The sequence below is a fragment of the Larus michahellis genome, chromosome 8, assembly GCF_964199755.1.
Source record: "Larus michahellis chromosome 8, bLarMic1.1, whole genome shotgun sequence".
In the NCBI taxonomy this organism is placed as follows: Eukaryota; Metazoa; Chordata; class Aves; order Charadriiformes; family Laridae; genus Larus; species Larus michahellis.
This window is the reverse complement of record NC_133903.1, coordinates 2,747,632-2,766,194: the sequence shown is the minus strand read 5'-3', so window position 1 is coordinate 2,766,194 and position 18,563 is coordinate 2,747,632. Positions and strand designations below refer to the sequence as shown.

Sequence of the window (18,563 nt, the reverse complement as noted above, 5' to 3'; positions counted from 1 at the left end):
CCCTCCCAGGGCACTATTTGTACTTCAGGCAGGGGGAATCTTTCTTCTGCGTAAGGTGGGTAACGGCACAGTCCTGCTTATGGTCAGGAATGCAACCAGCCTCCAGCAACCACTAATGTGCATGGACTCCGATCCCCCTTCTGCTGTTTCAACCTTCCTTCATCCCATTTCCAAGTGAGCTAGTGGGATTCATGGCAGGCTGGTGCTGTATCCAGCAGATATCCAGGAGATATCACACAGCTCGCAGAATAATACCTAAACAAGCACACGCCTCCTTCTCCCCTCATCCGAAGTTCCGCATTATCAAGTGCTGAGTCCCTTTAATGAAATTACTCTGCAAGTGTCCCTACTGCAGCACAGCAAAACAGATGAACAGAGGGTGAAAATAAATCAGCAGCTCCAGAGGAGGTCCTGCCCATGGGCACTTCAGGGAGAGTATGGGTATTTCTCCACACTGGCGGCCCAGTGACTCTCGGTGCAATACATGACTTCATGACAAAAGATGCTGAGAAGGTGCCGGAGGACGAAGGGAAACTGTTTTTCCCTTCCTTTTGATTTACACATCCTTCTGCTGGTACTGGCTCCTGGACATGTATTTCTCCATGCTCAGCTACTGCTGAGCACGATAACATAGAAGCACAGACCCAGGCATTCGCTGTCTGTGGGCTCCGCTGTAGATCAGTAGCGTGATGAGGAAAAGGCTTATTTGCATTGCTGTCATTCGGTATTTGCAGCAGGATGCCAAGAGCACGCAACGGCCACGGTAAAAAGCATCTGATTTAACCTTCACAGCGCACACCTTCCTGAACGCGTTACCCACCACAGGGAGGATTCGATGCCAGGTCTACCAGCCCTCCATGCCATCCCATGATGGGAAGGCCATCAAAAGCACCTCTCAACTGCCCAGAGCACGCGGCCAGGGTAAGGTCGCAACGCCCAGCACTGTCCCCCGAGGTGGAGGAGGTTCCTGCGGCACCACTCAAGCCACCATAGCCTGGAGCAGCCCTTTGCCTCCTCTCAAACACATCAAGTGTTCTGTCCTCAGCTACAGAGCTGGGAAACACCAGGAGAGCCTGGAAGACAAGCGGTTGCATTACCACGCGTTCATCATCAGGAACGAGAGCACACAACTCAACACGAGTGTCCTCCATTGGCTTCAAGGGCACCAACACATTGAAATTCCCAGCTGATCAAGGCTCTCATTTGCACTTTCATCACAGCCATGGCCAGGAGCTCTGTGAAGGCTTTCCCAGCAAACCCAGGGGTTCCTCTAGGACTGGCAGCATTGGTTTTCATGTGTGCAGTGCTTTGTGGATGCTCCTGGAACGGAGCATGGGAGAGTGATGGAGGGATTTTAGCTATTTATGAATTGGAAGAGTGGTTTACATACTTTAATGGGAAGATATAGGAGATTTTGTTCAGAATAAAGGCTTTTCTTTCTTCATTTTTTTCTAAATAGCTTTTCTAATCATTAATACTTCTTGCCACGATGAACAACCAGGCAATTCCATCACGTTACCTCGGACATACCATGGCAGGCAGCTAATGCTATCGGTCATAAATCATGTCCCTTTCAGTCTCCATTATATAGGAAGAGCAAATTTATTATGATGCATGTGTCATTACACACCAATGCCTTTCCATTATCATATAACTGGATACCCCCAAGGCTTATAATTTGCAGTATAATAGTAATTTTTAAAGAACCATTGGTAATCAATAGCACTCAGCATCCCTGTCAGGATCATTTGCAAAACAAATAACAACACTGATCTCAAACAACTTTACAGGAGGGATATTTAATCCCCATGAACTGCATTATATGATGGATAAGCAAGGAATCCTAGACTATGTATCATGTATTTTCCTTGGCTTAAATATCACTTCAATCAATGTTGCTGCCGGCTGCACAATGCTGCCTGTGTTTTCACTAAGTAATGCTGAAGTATTGTCTTACCAATAGACATCAGCTACGTGCCGGGCACCAAAACCCCACGGGGGCACGAGGAGGGGGGCAAGGCAGAGAGGTGAGTTGACATGATGCTGGGTGGGGGGCACACGGCAGCAGGCAAAGCTGGGGCACAGAGGGCTGATGGGGACCCCACGAACGGGGCACTGCTGTGCTGAGGGGTCCCGGTGGACATTTACCCCCACCGTTGCCCATGGTGGGGTGAGCACAGGTGATGCTCAGCCCCATCCGTGCAGGGTCCGAGCCCGGCAGAGGCGACGCTCCCTCCCAGGGAGGGTTTGCTCCGCAGAGCTCACCGAGGCACAGACCTGCCCTCGTTACCGGAGCCCCCAGCACACGCCGAAATCAAATCCCCAGCAGAAGGAGGTGCTGCTTTCAGCCCCTTGTCGATACAGAGCTTGGGTTTAACCCAGTTACCACCTATAACTCTACAAAAGTGCTAGGTAGTATTATTTAATAAGAGGTTCAGCCATCTGCCTCATTAGCTAACAGACAGACCTTAAGGACAACAAACAGAGGCTCGATTTACTTATTACTTTTCCTTTTCCTTCAGCATGTACCGCCAGAGGCTGTAATTGGGAAGGTAACTTTGTCCCCACCGCCCCTGCCCTGGCTGCGGTCAGTCTGTCTCAAGTCCCTCTGCATCCCAGGCGGTGATAGCATTTAATGGAGCTTTTACATATTAAGGAAAAAAAAAATAAAAAAAAAATGGAGACAGAAACAGCTGACCCAGCAGGACCCTCTGCAACCAGTGCGTGGAGAGGGACACATGGGGACAGCACTGACGATGCATCCCCGTGTGTACCTGGCTGTGCTGCAGCCCTGGAGACAACCCAGCCAGCGTCCAGCCCAGCGCTCCCTAACGAACATCTCCAAAATCAGACTAAAGACGGCCCCAATGTCTGTGCTTCAGCAACGTCGTGATCGGGGAGCCTGCGTTACCTGTTGCACAGCCGAGAGCCGGCCAGGACCCGCATCTTTCCTTCTAGCTTCTAGGCCGAGGCATGAAATCCACATTTGAATTTTCTACGCAGGTTTCTGCCTCTTCCGAGCTCTCCGGCAGAGCCGTATCTCACTACTTGCAGCTGGAGACACCTTTAGCGAAATCTTCAGCTCCTACTGATGTGGAAAAATTCATGCATTTCTCTCCTCGTGTAAGCGCGGGTCTGGCATTCACGGCACTTCCCAGCGATAAGCCCTGAATCGCTCATCACTAGGAACCCCGCACTTCAGTAAGGATGGACAGAGTCGGGATAAAAAAAAAAAAAAACAAGCGAAAAAACACCCTTGGACCCTAACTAAACACTTGAGCTGCTGGAGTTTACAGAATCCTATTTAGCAATATCAGAGAGCGTGTTCCACAGAGGAAACATCTTCAACCTGGATACAGGATGCCAGGAAAATTAAATACTTGGGGAAGAAGAAGTAACCCACAGAGTTTTGCATGTTTTGGTTCGTTTTTAGAGACAATTGTGTTTTGGAAATGGGATTAACTGGGGTGTCCTGACACCCCTTCCCGCTCAGCAGCGCCTCGGCTGGGATACGAACCCCTGCAAGCTCCTGGGCTGCCCCGAGGAAAACACCACTAATGAAAATACGGCTATTTTTAAAGCCAGAAGGACAAGTTCTCCTCCCAGTTACACCAGTGACCTCGTGACTCTCCACAAGGTTGGGCAGGCACAGCTCTGATTTGGGGCTATTTTGAGCATCTTCCGGAGTCACCGGGCACCCAGCAGGCAGAAAGCGCAGAGGAGCAGGATGAGGCCCTTCCCTCCAGACAGTCAGGCCCAACCTGTTAAGACACGGATAATTTTCACCCACTAGAGGGTAAAATGAATCCCCCAATTAAATAAAACGCTTTAATTAAAACCCGCCAGCCCCACCCACAGCGGGGGCACAGCCACTTCCCCCCCAGCTGCTGAGCACGGACCCAAGCAGCGCTGGTGCCCCGCTGCCATCCCTGCCCCAGCATGACACATGCAGATGGAGTACAAAATCCATCAGGGCTCTTACACAGATGAAGTATTTAAATGGTTTATACATTACTATCCCTTTTAACTTAAATAAGGTGGAATTGCTCTCCCCGACACTTTTTCTTTTTTTTTTTTTTTTTTCCGGCTGTCACCCAGCACGGCCTCAGAGCTTCAAGAGCACAATCCGTGCTGGTAAATGGATGGAGACCTCTAGGAAAGCTCAGATGCCGCACAGTGATGAGGAAGCGCCTTTTGCTCCCTCTTGAACAAGCATCTGGGTTACGGCGTGGCTGAAGGGATATCACGTATCCTAAGGGATGCGGAGCCTGGACTTTCCCATCCCTGTTTGCCCGTCTGGGATGATACCACCTGCCTCGTCCCCAAACCCAACCTGTTTGTGTCACCCTTTTTGGGAGCTGCTGCTCTCACACCCAAGGCAGCAGCCGCATTTGAGCTGCTGGTGACACCAGTAAAAGAAATACCTGGGGCAAGCTCTGGAAGATAAGACATGACCAACGTGTTGTTCTCTGCTGATGTGTTCAGACACAACCCAAAACCTCCAAGAGCATCAGGCCGGGAGGGATTTCTCAGCTCATGAGGTGCAGGGGAAGATGCTACCGCAACACTGTTTGCAAGGGCATGGAGTGATAGGACGAGGGGCAATGGTTTAAACTAGAGCGGGGCAGGTTTAGATTAGACATTAGGAAGAAGTTCTTTACACTGAGGGTGGTGAGACACTGGCCCAGGTCACCCAGAGAGGTGGTGGAGGCCCCATCCCTGGAGACATTCAAGGCCAGGCTGGATGAGGCTCTGAGCGACCTGATCTAGTTGAAGATGTCTGGGCTGACTGCAGGGGGTTGGACTAGATGGCCTTTAGAGGTCCCTTCCAACCCGCCACATTATATGATGCTGTGAACACTCAGGCCTTCACCCCACTGCCGTGCCCAGCTCCCGCCTGTCCCAGGAGGCCACCCGCACACACCGGCTTCATTAGCCAACTTGATGGACAATGAGTGATCAAAGCAACCAGCAATTCCATCCAAATTCACCTCCACCTTCTCACTCTGGAGGCCGGGGGAACCCAGCACTGCTGCCCGTGGTGCAAGGGGAGAGAGGGCACATCCCTGGGCAGGGAGGGAAGATGTCTCCATTGCACTGCAGGAGACCTAAAGATGGAAAACGCTTACAGCTGTGTACGCATCCATATGCATAAGAGAACAGGCCCTGATCCAGCACACGCTTACGTCAATCTGCCGTCACCAAGATTTAGGAGAACATTTAAAATTAAGCAAAAATTTCCTGGCGCTGCAAAACTAAGGACAAAGAAAGGAAATAAATCCCGTGGTTAGAGCAGAAGCAGGTGTCAAAAGACTTGGTCCCAGCACAGGTTCCAGCATCAACACCCGAGGTAACCCCTGGCATGTCACTTCACCTCCGGGTTCACCCACTGAATACAGCTACCGGTTCCCCAGGCACGATCCCCCTTCCAGCTACAAGGGGCTCTCAGACGGTCACAGAAAACCTGACCAGTTTTAAAGGTTATTTCCCACCTAGTCCCCATGGCCGGCTCTTTACACGCCATTTGCGGAAGAGCAGGTCACCTGTAACTCAGCAGCTCCAAGGAACCCCACAAGCCTTGGCTCCGAGGAGATGCTTATAGTCTAAACCACAGAGGAAAGTCAGGATTTGCAACAACACTTCAGATTTGGCCTGCTGAAAATAAAGACAACAGCTTTTCAAAACAAAGGGGGTAAGAAAAAAACCCAAAATCAATAAGTGAAACACTTATTTCCCAACCCAGCCTAATTAAAATGAAGCGTATTACTCTGTTCACCATCACAAGTAAGAGTTCAAGTGAAAAAGAGAGCGCGTCATCCAAGAGCTATACAACATGGTGCTGGTTTGTACCTGTTTTGTTAGTAAAATAGGGACCAGAAAGGACACACACACACACAAAAATCAGAACAGGAACTAATCATTTTTCATTGGGGGGGGGAAGCCATGCAGAAAGTTTGAGGCTTTTTCTTAAGGCCAGTGTGGAATTAAAGACCCTACAACTGAGCTCACAACTGGGAAGGATTTTAATCCTTCCTGCAAAACCGTTAGTGAAGATCAAGATTAACAAACTGACCCACGCAGGAAACAACACGACAAACTTCTCTGAACTTCGATGGGGCGGTGACATTCACTTTGTCTGTAAGCATTACGGTTGGACTCGATGATCTTAAGGGTCTTTTCCAAGCTAAATGACTCTATTTCTTGGGGAGCTTTAAGAATCACATTCCAGAGATTTACTTCCCCCTTCTTTCTTAAAGATGCAGCAGTTACACAAACTCCACAGCCTGACTTCTGCTCCTTTGGGAATTGGGACACCTGTTGAAACGTGTCGATTTATTGAAGTTTTCTTTTTACTCGTCTGTGATAGATGTTCTCCAGCAGCAGTTGCATTATTCCTGTGCCCGCGCTTCGGCACATCCCTGGAGAAGGTCGACAGGAGCCAGGCGGAGCGAGCCACACAGGATGGGCGCAGCCGGGTGTCCATCCCCCCCCAGCCTGTTTGTACCCACAGTCTCAGTCCTACCTGCCGGCACTGCAGAGGTGGGCAGATGCACAGCTCCATCCCATTCCCACCTCGCTGTCCTGCTCCGCTGCACAGTTCGCAAAGTGCAGTCTTTTCCTAGCACGGACCAGGTCCCCGCAGCCTCCAGGGAGAGAGGCTCAAACCCAGACAGCATAAAAGTTCAATGGTGCCATAAAACACAAGAGATAGGTTTGAACTCCTGGGTTTTAAAGAGAAAACCGCTTCCAGCGGCTCTCCGTCCCCTGGGGCCACGCGCCAGACCTCACAATTCACTGCTCAGCGCCGCCTTCCCAGGAGAAGGCGGCTGGAAGTGACACTCCCACAGTGCCTCCCTCCATCCCCAGGAGTTAATCAGCTCGGTGACACCAGCAGTCACGTCCCTTGTCCTGCCAGCCCTGCTGGATGCCCTGTCTGTCACCCTCGCTACGTCTGCCCACAGCGCTTGTACCTGCTGCGTCCGGAGCAGGGGCAGAACGAGCACTAGGGTTATGGGGTTTGTTTCCAAGCCACGTCCTGGGGCAGGATTAGAGCAGAAGGAGGTATTTTTATAGCCTAAACCAGATGTTAAATACCTTTTTTATTTATTTATTTTTAAAAATCACCGCCTTTTTTTGCATTGCTTTAACAACTTTACTCCTTCCGCAACAAGAGCTCAGGAGGGGGGGGGGGGGGGGAAGTGCCCCTTCAGTGCTGCTCCGCGCTCCCCCCTGCTTTTATTCCAGGCACAAACTTCTCACAGCAATAAGAATAAACTACTTCAACCCCTCGACTGTCCCAGGCTTTTTCCTTGTGATCGGACTGACCAGCTGCCCAGCCTGGAGAGGGAAAAGTTAATTAATAATGTCACAAGGTGAGCACTTGGGCCACACAATCACCATCTCCCACGGGAACACCTTGGTGAACCACCAGCACAGATGGAACCAGCACCGAGCTGAAGTCAAGACATTCCTCCTTTGACAATGCTCTATTGCAACAGCTTTATTTTGATGAGACCGGATGATTAATGCTTACAGCCGCTGCCATCTCCTTTGATAGATTTTTGGGGCTGTGGAGTGACACTTGCTCAATGCGCCGTTCTTGAAAAGCTGCACTCATCCTAGCGGAGAGGAGAGGAGCGGAGATGCTCCGTGCATCCAGCCGGCAACAACCAGACTCTCTGCCAGCTGCAGGTGGCCAGGAGCGTTACTTTGAGGAATACGGGAATGCTTATGGAAAGCCTTGCCTGGTAAAGGCTGGAGGGCAGAGGAAGGTGTGTTAAACAGCCAGTGCTGTAAGAAACGGTGAGAGTTTGTCTTATTCAGTGGAAAGAGAAGAGAGTGTTGGTTACAAGCATCACAGCCGTAGCAGACTCTGCTGTTGTGCCACAAACAGGCTGGAAGATCAGATCCGGAGCGGAGACTCTCCAGGGCTGAGCTGCAGCCGTACCGAGCTCTCGCAGCTGCTCTCAAAGCCAAAAAGCATCCAAAAAAATCAGATTGATCAATCAGTAAAACAAGACTCAGACAAATGTCTTAACCTTAGCATTCACTAGCAGCAAAAAAAATAAAAACAAACCCAAACCAAACTTGGAAACCTCCATCTCAACCTCTGTGCCCCCGAGTTCCCCCCACCTGTAACATGAGGAGCAGAATCATCTACCTCACCCGGCTGCTGCAAGGTTTTCCTAATCAATCAGCTCATTAATTCATGCAAAGCATTAGCTGAGACAGCAGATGGATGGCTTTACACAATAGTCTTTTCTACAGTGAAATATTTCTCCTTAATTCTCCGCTGGCAGCTGCCTGCCCGCTCCCATCTCCCCGGCACCGAGGGGTCTGGGCTCACCGGGGGCACCCACGGGGTCGGGAGCAGTGGGGTCTCCCCTAGACCCCGACGGCACCTGGGGGTTTCCCTGGCTGGAGACACCCCTTTCGCAAAGGCTTCCGTACGGCTTTGATTTTCACCTCGTCATATTTAAAAAGCTGTCTCAGGAGCGTAATGATTTTAAATTCACTCACCGCCGCAGTCAATCAATGGAGCGGCGGCGGCCGCCTGTGTCTCGCTAGCGGGCGGTGATGAATGGGGCTTTCGAGGCAGCACCGCTCGCCTCCGAGCCGGAGGAGAGAGTGGGCAGAGGGTGGGGAAGAGAAGCACAGCCAGAAAAAAGAAAAGAATCAAGAGAAGAAATGGGGCAGGGGGTAGGAAAGCCCAAGCTGCTCGCTGCAGACTTGGGACAAGTGTCCATCTGCTCCTGGGAGGCACGGCTTGGAGGGAGCTGCCTTGGCTGGCGCTAGTCTCCCTGAACTGTTATTTATCATCCTGCATTTGTAATAAATGTATAACTGGCTTATTTAAGATAAGCGTTAACCCCAAACTGGGCTTGTGCAGAGGTCCGGAGCCCCGGCCGGCAGCCTCCCCCCTGCACACATGCCCTGCCCCAGCTTTCCTTTCCAGGAGGAGCTGAAGAGAGAACCCCCGGGAGCAGGGCTGGAGAGCACGGGACAGAGCGGTAAAGGGCACAGCGCTGAAGGTGTTACCCCTCATCTCCTCCCCTGCAGCAGCGGGGCAGACATGAGCCCCAATGGGTGACACAGCACCCTGTGCCTCCCCATCCCGGAGCAGCTTTGGGTGCCGGCAGTGGAGGGGAGCAGTCCCGTGTGATCGCATCCACCACAGAGACCACTCAGGGATGGGAGCAGCCGTCCCTGCAACCATCCCGAGTTTCCAGGCAGGAAAAAAAAACAAACACAAACAAAAAAACCAACCCAACAATTAAATACACACAAAAATCCCCATGCTCGGGGGAGCCCAAAGGGCCCCATCCTGCTCCGGCCCTGCTCTGCCGCGAGAGGATGCTGCTCGGCTTTTGAAAGGAGCCACTTCACATCTGGGCTCTTTTCGCTCCCTCTTCCTCCACTTACAGGGTCAGGTCAGCACTGCGCAGCCTGCGAGTGTAAAAATGTTCATAATACGGAAAAGTGGTACCAGCAAAGAAGCTGGAGCTCGTGGCGCGAGCGTCACAGCCGGGTGTTACGAGTCCCACAAAGCCGAGAGGGGACAGAGGCAAAGAATGAGCCCCACCGCACCAGCAAAATAAAAACAAGAGGCAGTAAAAGTAAATTAATGATGTTGCTCCAATTTGAGCAAACACTAATTAAGATCATGTAATTGAATTAATGCATTATTTAGAAACCCCAGCAAATCCTGATTGGGGCTATAAATACATTATAGGGTTCCTTTGACATCACATACATCTCACGCCTCACCACCCGCAATTTATTTTAATGTCACCAGAATCGCCAGATTTGTTTACTTCCTTGTCACTCACCATCGTTTTGCATTTACCCTGCATCTCTCTATCCCCGGTTCCGCACACCCAAGCGCTCCGTATGGGGCAGCGATGACCATTTGATAGTCAAAGCCGTGTAAGAAATTAGCTCAGCTTATCAGCTGCTTCCCCTCCCTACGGCCGGTAGCCACAGGTCCGGCTCTAATTTGTTTAGAGCCTGAAAAAACATCAAATGCCTTGATAAAGAACAAAATACGTCTTCTAGAAATACATTCTATTTTTTTTTTCCCCTACAGCCTCAAGTGCCGGTTTATTCCATGTTACATTAGGAAAGGCCCAGCACAGGTCGAGAAACCAATACCATCACACCCTGGAAATAGAGGGAAACAGCATCTGGGGGAAAAGAGGGGCGAAAATAAATAAATAAATCAGCCCCTCAAGGGTTTCACAGCAGAGGTTTTTACCTGCGAAAGGTCCCGAGATATTGCATTTGCAGCGGGGACAGTTTACTTGTGCTTTGGGTATTTAGCAAGAGGCTTTACATACATTATTCGTCCCTCCTCCTGAGCCCTTCACAGCAAGGCTTAGGGTTCTCACTACACCTGGGTTTCTAGGAAGAGATACAAATACACCAGAAGGAAAGGAAGAAATACAATGAAATTGTTTAAAACAGCTAAAGACACGTGCAAGGAAAGCAGCACGAGAACATAGCATGGGTGAATCCGAGTTCACGCACACGCACAGCTCTAGGAAAGGGAAAAAACCGAAGCAGCGTTAGAGTCTTGTACTTAGGTATGAGCATATGCTGTAGCGAAACACGCATGCTGTTTATAAAACATGTTGGAAGACTTTTCCCTAAAAGATGCCACATAAAGTGTAAAATTTTATTATCTCTGCCTGTCCATTTTACAAAGATATACACAAACAAGTTGCCAAATCTGCCTGCAGTTTGACTCCATTAAATCCAATGAATGAGTTTGGCCCACAAAAAACTCTGCACTTACTGTAATAAAGCTAAAAGCTGATAGCAGCTGATACAGTAAAACACATACATTTCCATACACTTATTCCTGCTGATTTAAAAATACCAGTGAGCCACAGAGACTGCCCTTGTCCAGCTCCTAAAGAAATACTGAGATGGGGAAGAAAAAAAAAAAAACAACCCCAAACCTTGGAGTTTTTCCCCCTTGGTTCCCCCCAGGCACAAAGGGGAGAGGGATGGGGACAGCCAGCGGGGTTGTGTTCATTTGGCTTTCTTCACCGAGAGCCCTGAACACATACGACGCGCGTGTTTGAACACAACGCCTTGACGACGGTCTAGTCCCCAAATTGGGCAGGATCCCACCAGCAGGAAGAGGGGTCGCAGCTCTGGACCCTGTCCTGGGACCCCGGCTTCTCCCCAGAGGGGAGAAGGTGCTCAGGCTCCCGGGATGCTCTGCTCCCCATGTCTGCCAGCCACAATTTTGTTTGCAGAGGGTTTTTCCTCATGATCAGCAGTTCTCCGGCCACTGGGTCATCCAGAATTATACCTTGAGCCCCACATCGCAGGGGGGACCACACCAGGCTGTACAGGGGCCAGACCCAAGTGACAGATAAGCCTCCCCTGATGGATAGGGGGTTTTTTTGTTGGTTTGTTGAGTTCACTTTTTAAAAGCACCCAGCTTTCTCTCAGGCCGCTGTCAGAACCACAGCGACTCCCTTCTCCTCCAGCTCCCTTACACAGGCTGACGCCCTCCCTGCGCCCCCAGTGCCACCTCCTCCAGACCCTCCTGCCCCAGTTCCTCGTGGCACGCGGAGGCTCCGGGTCCCCCTCACCTGGAGCTGACTTTCACATCTCCTTTCTTAGATATTCATTATTATTTGCTTCTATTACAGGGACATCTCAGGGACCCAGATGACCCTGGTGCGAGGGGCTGTACACGCATCCACCACTCCAGCAGCCAAGCTACACCTCACGTATCATTTCATGCTCCTTCTCCGCACCGAGCCCCTGCCACCACCCCCTTCCTGGGGGTGTAGCAGACACGGGATCAAGGCTCAAGGTCTGCACTCCAGCCCCTTCACCCCAGGGTCCCCAGAGCCCTACTGCTTTCACAGCTCTGCCTCCTTCCTCTCCTGCAGCTTGGGGACACGCACAGCTCCATAGCTGCCCCACTGAGCCCCACTCAGGTCCTCTCCTCCCCACCAGCCCACTCTGCTGCTGGCCATCACACCTCCACCTCACCACACCAGACACTCAGCCCCAATGCTGCCCCACCATCGGGCTTGCTCAGACTCTCCCCAGGCCCTGAGTTCATGACACGCCAAAAAAATAATCCAGCAACCACATCAGACCATGCAAAATGCTGCTCAAAGCCAGGCTCCCAGCTCATACCCCCTCACAATCCCTGCGGTAGCATCCCCCCCTCCACCTCAAAGCCTTGCTGCTGGCTCCACCAGCTGCCACCCCATCACCAACACCTCAGAAAAGCACAGCCTACCTGCACCAAGCCCACAGCCTCTCCTCCTCAGGCTCCTCACTGCCCTGCAGCAACTCCTCCTTAAGTCCCTCTGCTCCACCAGGCTTCCCAGTGCCCTTTGCTGAGAAACCACCTAATCACAGGCTTCTGCTACACCTGGAGTTAACACCAATTCACAGCTGAATGCCGGCAGCTGGGATGCTGCGGGTCTTGCTGTGCTGCTGTGGTTTTCCTTGGCTTGAAATCCTGGCCCTGGAGCAGCCGCCAGAGAAACTCCACCCGGACCAGCGCGGCTGGGATGTGCCCGGCCGGTGCTTTCTGTGTCCCTCTGGGACACGGGGCTTCACTGACGTAACCCGCTCGCTTGTCCCCAGCACGTGCATGGGGAAAATAAGCATCGGAAAAAATTGCCCAAGGATGGGGTTGAGACTTTACAAACAGGCGGGAGAGTGCTGAGGTCTCCAGGGCACGGACCGCGTGTCCTGTCCCTGTCACAGCTTCTCCAACCTCAGTGCTACATCCAGAGCTCGGCTCAGAAACCTTTGGAGCACTGGCCACGTCCTTCTGTTTGCACGCGTTGCGCGATCCTATATTTAGTATATGATAGGAGAACCGAAATAAACAATCCATAGCTCATACTAATAAACCCTGCACCTTGAACAAGCCGAGAGCCTGACCTTTCATAGTTAAGCCGTCCTGGTGAGAGGTTGGAGCCTGTGTTTTCTGATCATCAAACAGGAAAGCATTAGGCAGACAGGGAGAACAAGCTCTTATCTAGACCTGATTTCTCTCCCCTCCAGGGGATCCTGTAGGATATTTCAGTTCTCTCTCGCTCGCTGTATGACTCTGCCCTCCCCCAGTTGCTTGAAATCAGCCAAATTCACAATCTAATCTGGCCGGGAGTCAAAGGGGAGAAAAATCAAGTCCTAATGCAGTGACTACTTTGAATGGGGAATTGAAGCCAATCAGAAAGGCATTATTGATTCCTGCTCGGAGCACCTCGGTCAGGGGAGGGAAAGCCGCGGGCAGCCGCAGAGCTGCCCACCGCAGCCAGCCGGGGCTGCCCTGCCAGGCCTGCAGCCTTCCCAACACCCGCCTGGGCTAGGAGCCGGCATGAGGAGGTAGCCATCCCCGTACAGTGCCCATGCACGCAGGCAGGGAGAGCACACACCAGCCCTGTGCCGGCACCGGTGAGCACCCACGGCATGCGCTAGCCCACGGCATGCACTAGCCCACGTGTGTGCGAGAGTGTGACCCATGGGCTACCTACTGCAGCATGTTTGTGTGCAAACACTTCTGGCAAGCATCGCTTTGGAGAGGACCCATCTGCGCGAGCAAGGCTGCTACGCGCACCGGCGTGTGCGTGTGTGCACAGCCAGGGCTACACGCATTTCGGCAGCGTTAGTGCAAGGCAGCTCTGCATGAGAGCCGAAGCGCAGGCTGCCGGGCAGGGGAGGGGGTGTGCATGTGTACGTATGTGTGTACCTGTCCCCCCCCCCCAGCCAGCTGCCCGTCTGCGTGACCCGCAAGCACAATGCCCGCAGCAGGCAGGGGATGGCAGCGGGGTGGCTCACCCCAGGCGGCGGGTCCGGTGCGGCAGAGGACGGGGAGCAGCCGGACGGGGCTGGGCTCAGCTCTGGGCATCCCTCGGATGAGATCCCGGGGCTTTGGCCCGCGGTAGCGCTGGCTACACGCTGCTCTGCCTTATGTAACGGCAGCAGGGACATAGCGGTGAAGGGGGGACGGAGATCGGGAGGAGAGGAGCTCCCCACTGAACCCCCCCACAAAGCAAAGGGGGCCGGAGCAGAGCTGGATGCCCCCAGGGGGATAAATCCGGACGCCAGGCAGAAGCGGCTGCATTGCCACCGGGTGGGCTGGGCCCGGCTCGGGGCTCCCTGGTGCGGGGCTGGTCCGGCCGCCGGTGCCGGTGCCCGCCGGGGAGCTGCGGCCCGGCTCCCCCCGCGGCGCGCAGCGCCGAGCACCGCCCGGCCGCCTCCCCGCCCGGAGGGGGCTGCCCCGGGGAAAGGGGCTCAGCGGGAGCCAGCGGGACGCGGGGCGGCAGGACCGAGGCGGGGGGGAGTCCTGGGAAGTTTGGGGAGTCCCACATTTTGCAAGGAGGCAGGAGGGAAACGTGCCCCCCTAAAAAAAAAAAAATAAAAAATATTAAAATAAAATAAAAATAAAACCAAACCCACGCGGGGTCCCGGTGGCTCCCCCCGCAACTCGGGCCGTGCCCCCCAACCTGCCAGCCCGGGCATCGAGGGGGACATGCGGCCACCGGCACCTCCTTACCTGCCGGCATCACGTCTGCTGCTGCCTGCCCTGCTCCGGCTCTTCTTCTTTTTCTTCTTCTTCTTCCTCCTCCTCCTCCTCCTCTCCTCCTTCCTCCTCCTCTCTCCCTCTCCCTGCTGCTTGGGGCTCTTTATGGAGATTCATTCATTCATGCCTTCCCATCGGTCCCTCAGCGTTTCCCTGCCTCCCGGAGGCAGAGCGTGTGACGCCTCGCCCCTTTCCAGCCACTTTCTGCTGTCACAGAGCGGCGCTGCCCCAGCCCGGAGGGGCGGCCGGGCCGGGACACGCGTGGGGCAGCGACGGGCCGTGGGGGGGGAGCGTCCCCCAGCGCGGGGTCGGTGGGGGGGGCCGTCCGTGGGCACGGCACCGACCCGCCCTGGGGGGGGTACAGGCGGGTCTCCGGCGCCCGTCACCGAGGCGCCGGGTCGCCCCCAGGGCTTTCCGCGCTGCCCTCCGCCCGCCCCATCCCACGCCACGCCGCTGCCCGCGGAGAGAGGACGGGTGGGCCCGCACCCCCCGGGTTACCCTCGCCCGCTCCTTCCCTCTCTGCTCGCCAACCCACCCCCCTCCCCCGCAGCCCAGCCCCGTCCTTCCTCCCCTTCTCCCGCTGCCTCCGCACCCGCGGCAGGACCGCAGCTCGCTCCGCTCCGCGCAGCCCCATCCACCCGGCTTCCAAAAGCGCTGACTCAAGCCCGGAGAGGAGCGGCTGAGCGCGGCGTGGGGAGCCAGGGCATCGCCCCCCCTCCCTCCGGAGGACTCCCCCACCCCGGGGGCCGCTCGCTCCTCCAGGTCACCCGGCAAAGCTCATCCCCGCCCCAGCCTTCCCCAGGACGGGGGTCCCTCCGCTGCACAGCGCTGCCTGCCCCCCCCTGCACTTCGGGGGGGCTGGGGACTCGCTCCCGAACCCCCCCCCCCCCGACAGCACCCCGCTGCCCATTGCCCCCCGCTGCCTGCGCACCCCGCCAAGCCGGGGCAAACCCGCGGGATCTGGGGGGGTGTAAGCCCTGTGAGGTGCCGGCGGGAGGTGCTGGGAGTGGGGGTGGGTTATTTTAGGGTCTGAACTTCAGGGGGGTTCCCTCCTCTCTGCACAGGCACGGGATTATTCTTTCCAGTCAGGCAGAGCGGAAAAATCCGCTTTTTCCCTTAAAAACACCTTCGGAAATTTGAAGAGCAGCCTCTGGGTTTGGGCGCTGCCGGAGCCTTCAGAGCGACAAACCCTTAATTTGGGGTGAAACCCCTTAAAAATACTCCCCGAAGGGCCCCGCCCGCTGCCCGGTGAGCCGTGCCGTTTCCACAGGAGGTGCCACCCACTTTGCAACGTTGCCATCAATGTCGATTAACGATCGCTTTATTCACCGCCGCAAACTTCTCAATATTTAATCCAGTGCAAAGAGGCACCGAGAGGCGCGGAGCTGCCGGGAGGAGGCGAGTCCCCGGCGGGGGAAGGCGTGAGCGGCTGCCTGCGGCTCAGCCCGGCGGCCCCGCTGCCTCTCCCCCCGCCGGGGGAGCCTGTTGATATCGGTGTATGTGTGTCCCCCCCCCCCATTCCCCTCCCTCCGCTGGGCTTTCCCCGGGCTGCAAATCACAGCCTGGACGTGGGCAGCAGCGCGGTTCCCCCGGGCTGCCCGGCCCCGGGGAAGGCAGGGATGAGCGGGGATGCGGAGGTTTCTGGTCGGGAAGAGCTGGAGGAGGAGAGGAGGGTGCTGCGGGGACACCCCGACGGGCCGGCATGTCCCCAACACCGGGAACATGCTGCTGCCGGCCGGGTCCCGCCGCGCACGGGTGGAGCCGCCCCGCTCCATATGGAGTGGGACGCGGGCTGGGGACCGGCGGGGGCTTGGGCTGGTTGGAGGGGTCCTACCCGCGGGGGGTCAACGGGGGGGGCTGCCCCCCCACCGCCCCCCACCGCCCTGGCATCAGGGTACGGCCTCGGCGGCAATGCCAGGCGGGAGGCGGACGGGGAGAGGGGGTCCTTGCCCAGGGACCCCCCCAGGGAAGGCAGGGAACGGACGGGGCACCCCCGCTGGCCCCCAGCCCCGGCCGGGCTTCATTAAAATGCAATCAAGAAAATTCTTTGGCAACTCCGACTGCGGTTTAACAGCGGCTCCGCCGACGGGGCGAGTGCCCCGGTCCTCCGGGCTCAACCCGAATTCGGGAACCGAGACGGAACTTCACAGCAACATCTGTCATTATAATTAAAACTGCAACGCACCCACCCGGCAGGAACACACTCCCGTCCGTCACCCCCCCCCCTTTTTTTTTTTTTAAATAACAAGCGAAAGCGGCTCAAACTCATAGACAGGCACTTGACCACCCCCCCCTCCAGCCTCCCCCAGCCATCAGCGCGACGGCAGCCGCCCGCCCGCCCGGCCCCGCCGCCGCACCGGGCAGGGATGCTGGGCCGGCGCCGTCCCAGGGACCGGCCCCCGGCTGGATGCGGTGTGTCCCACTCTATCGGAGCACGGACAACCCCCCCCTCCCCAGCCACCACCACCCTCCTCCACTAATTTTCTTTAATTAAAGCTCTGTGTGCGGCGCGTTTCGCGAGGACAGAAATAGCGGCTGAAGGAGCGCATGTGGGGAGGCAGGTCCAAACTGCCGGCGTGGGAACGCAGAAGGGACCGGGGGGGAGCGGGGGGCGAGGGGAGCAGAGCTGGGGGGCGGCTCTACCACAGCCCACACCCCGAGGCCCGGCGCCGCCGGGGTTATTTGGGGTGGTGGGTGAGAGTCCGTCCGTCCCCCTCCCCGTGCGGCGGGGAGGGGATGCGGGCGGAAGCCCCCTGTCCCCAGGGGGGGACACTACTGCTGCCCCCGGGGGGGACGCTGCTGCCCGCGGCACCGGCTTTTCCCCCGGAGTATGGGGGGCTTTCCGCAGGCAACAGCTGCGGCGGCGGCACCCCCGGGGATGCTCCGGCTTGGGCGCACCCCGCAAGCGGTGGGGAGACCCCGAAATGGGGTTCCCCCATAGGCGGGGGGGACACACACCGGCGGGGCTCTCCCGGCTCCGCGCTTCCGACCCGGCCGCGGGGAGCCGCTCCGGACCCGACCCCTCCTCGCACCCGGGGGTAGAGGGGGAGCAGGAGCGGCTCCGGCCGAGCACGGGGACCCTCCCGCCCGCGGACGGGAGGGCACCCCGCGGTCCCGTCCCCCCCCCTCCCTCCCGCCCTTCATCCTCCGAAGTCCCAACCTGCGTTGCAGCCGCGAAAAGTTTGGCGACACGGAGCGGCCACCGGGGGCTTCGCCGGGCACCGGGGGCTCCCCGGGCGGTGCCGCGGCGGGGAGACACCGGGCGGGGGCGGGAGGCCCGGGGCGAGCTGGCACCGGGCGCGGGGCCGGTGCGGGGTCTCAGCCCAGGGCCGGGGAGGGGGGGGCGGTGTGAGGGGGGGGGGGCTGCGGCGGGGGCTGCGGGCGCACCTACCTGCTCCGGCGGCGGGTCCCGGCGCTCGGCGGCGCGCCCAGCCCCGAGGCGCGGTGATGGGCGGCGGGCGCACCCGGCGGCTGCGGCTCCCCGCGCCCCTCTCCAGGCGGGCGGGCCGGGGGCAGGAGGCGGGCAGGGGAAACGCAGCCGGCAGCCGAGCAAATCCCAGCGCTGGAGCCGGCCTCCGAGAAGAGAAGGGCTGCAGCTCCTCACTGCGTCAGGCGGAGAGCCCTGCCCGTGCGGGCGGCGCCGGGCAGCGCTGCCAGGCCCGGGGGGCTCCCACCGGCGCGGCGGGGCGGGGGGTGCGGGGCGGCTCGGCCTAGCACGGCTCGGGTGGGCTCGGCTCGGCTCGGCTCGGCTGGGCTCGGCTCGGCTCGGGTCCGTTGGGCTCGGCTCGCCCGGGCTCGGTGCGACCCGGCTGGGTCCGGCCGCGCTGCCACGGCACGGAGGGATAAGCGGCTTGGCCGGGAGAGACGGGCTGGCACCGGGGGGAGCGGGGCGGGCGTGTGTGACACCGTGTGTGTGTGTGACACCGTGTGTGTGAGATACTGCGTGTGTGACACTGTGTGTGTTACCGTGTGTGTGTGTGTGTTTGTGTGACAC

General features: G+C 56.8%; 1 protein-coding gene across 5 annotated transcripts in view; it reads right to left on the bottom strand.

Moving 5' to 3' along the window:
- ELFN1 (extracellular leucine rich repeat and fibronectin type III domain containing 1) overlaps positions 1 to 18,141 on the bottom strand; it is a 111,784-nt gene extending 93,643 nt beyond the window's left edge. For 3 of the 5 annotated variants that reach the window (XM_074598471.1, XM_074598475.1, XM_074598470.1), the window contains exon 1: positions 14,543 to 14,722. The gene's annotated coding sequence lies outside the window, so the exon portion shown is untranslated. Of the gene's footprint in view, positions 1 to 14,542; positions 14,723 to 17,960 lie in introns of those variants that run through there. The other 2 variants (XM_074598474.1, XM_074598472.1) reach the window with 1 other exon arrangement.
- Between the last annotated feature and the right edge of the window lie 422 nt (positions 18,142 to 18,563).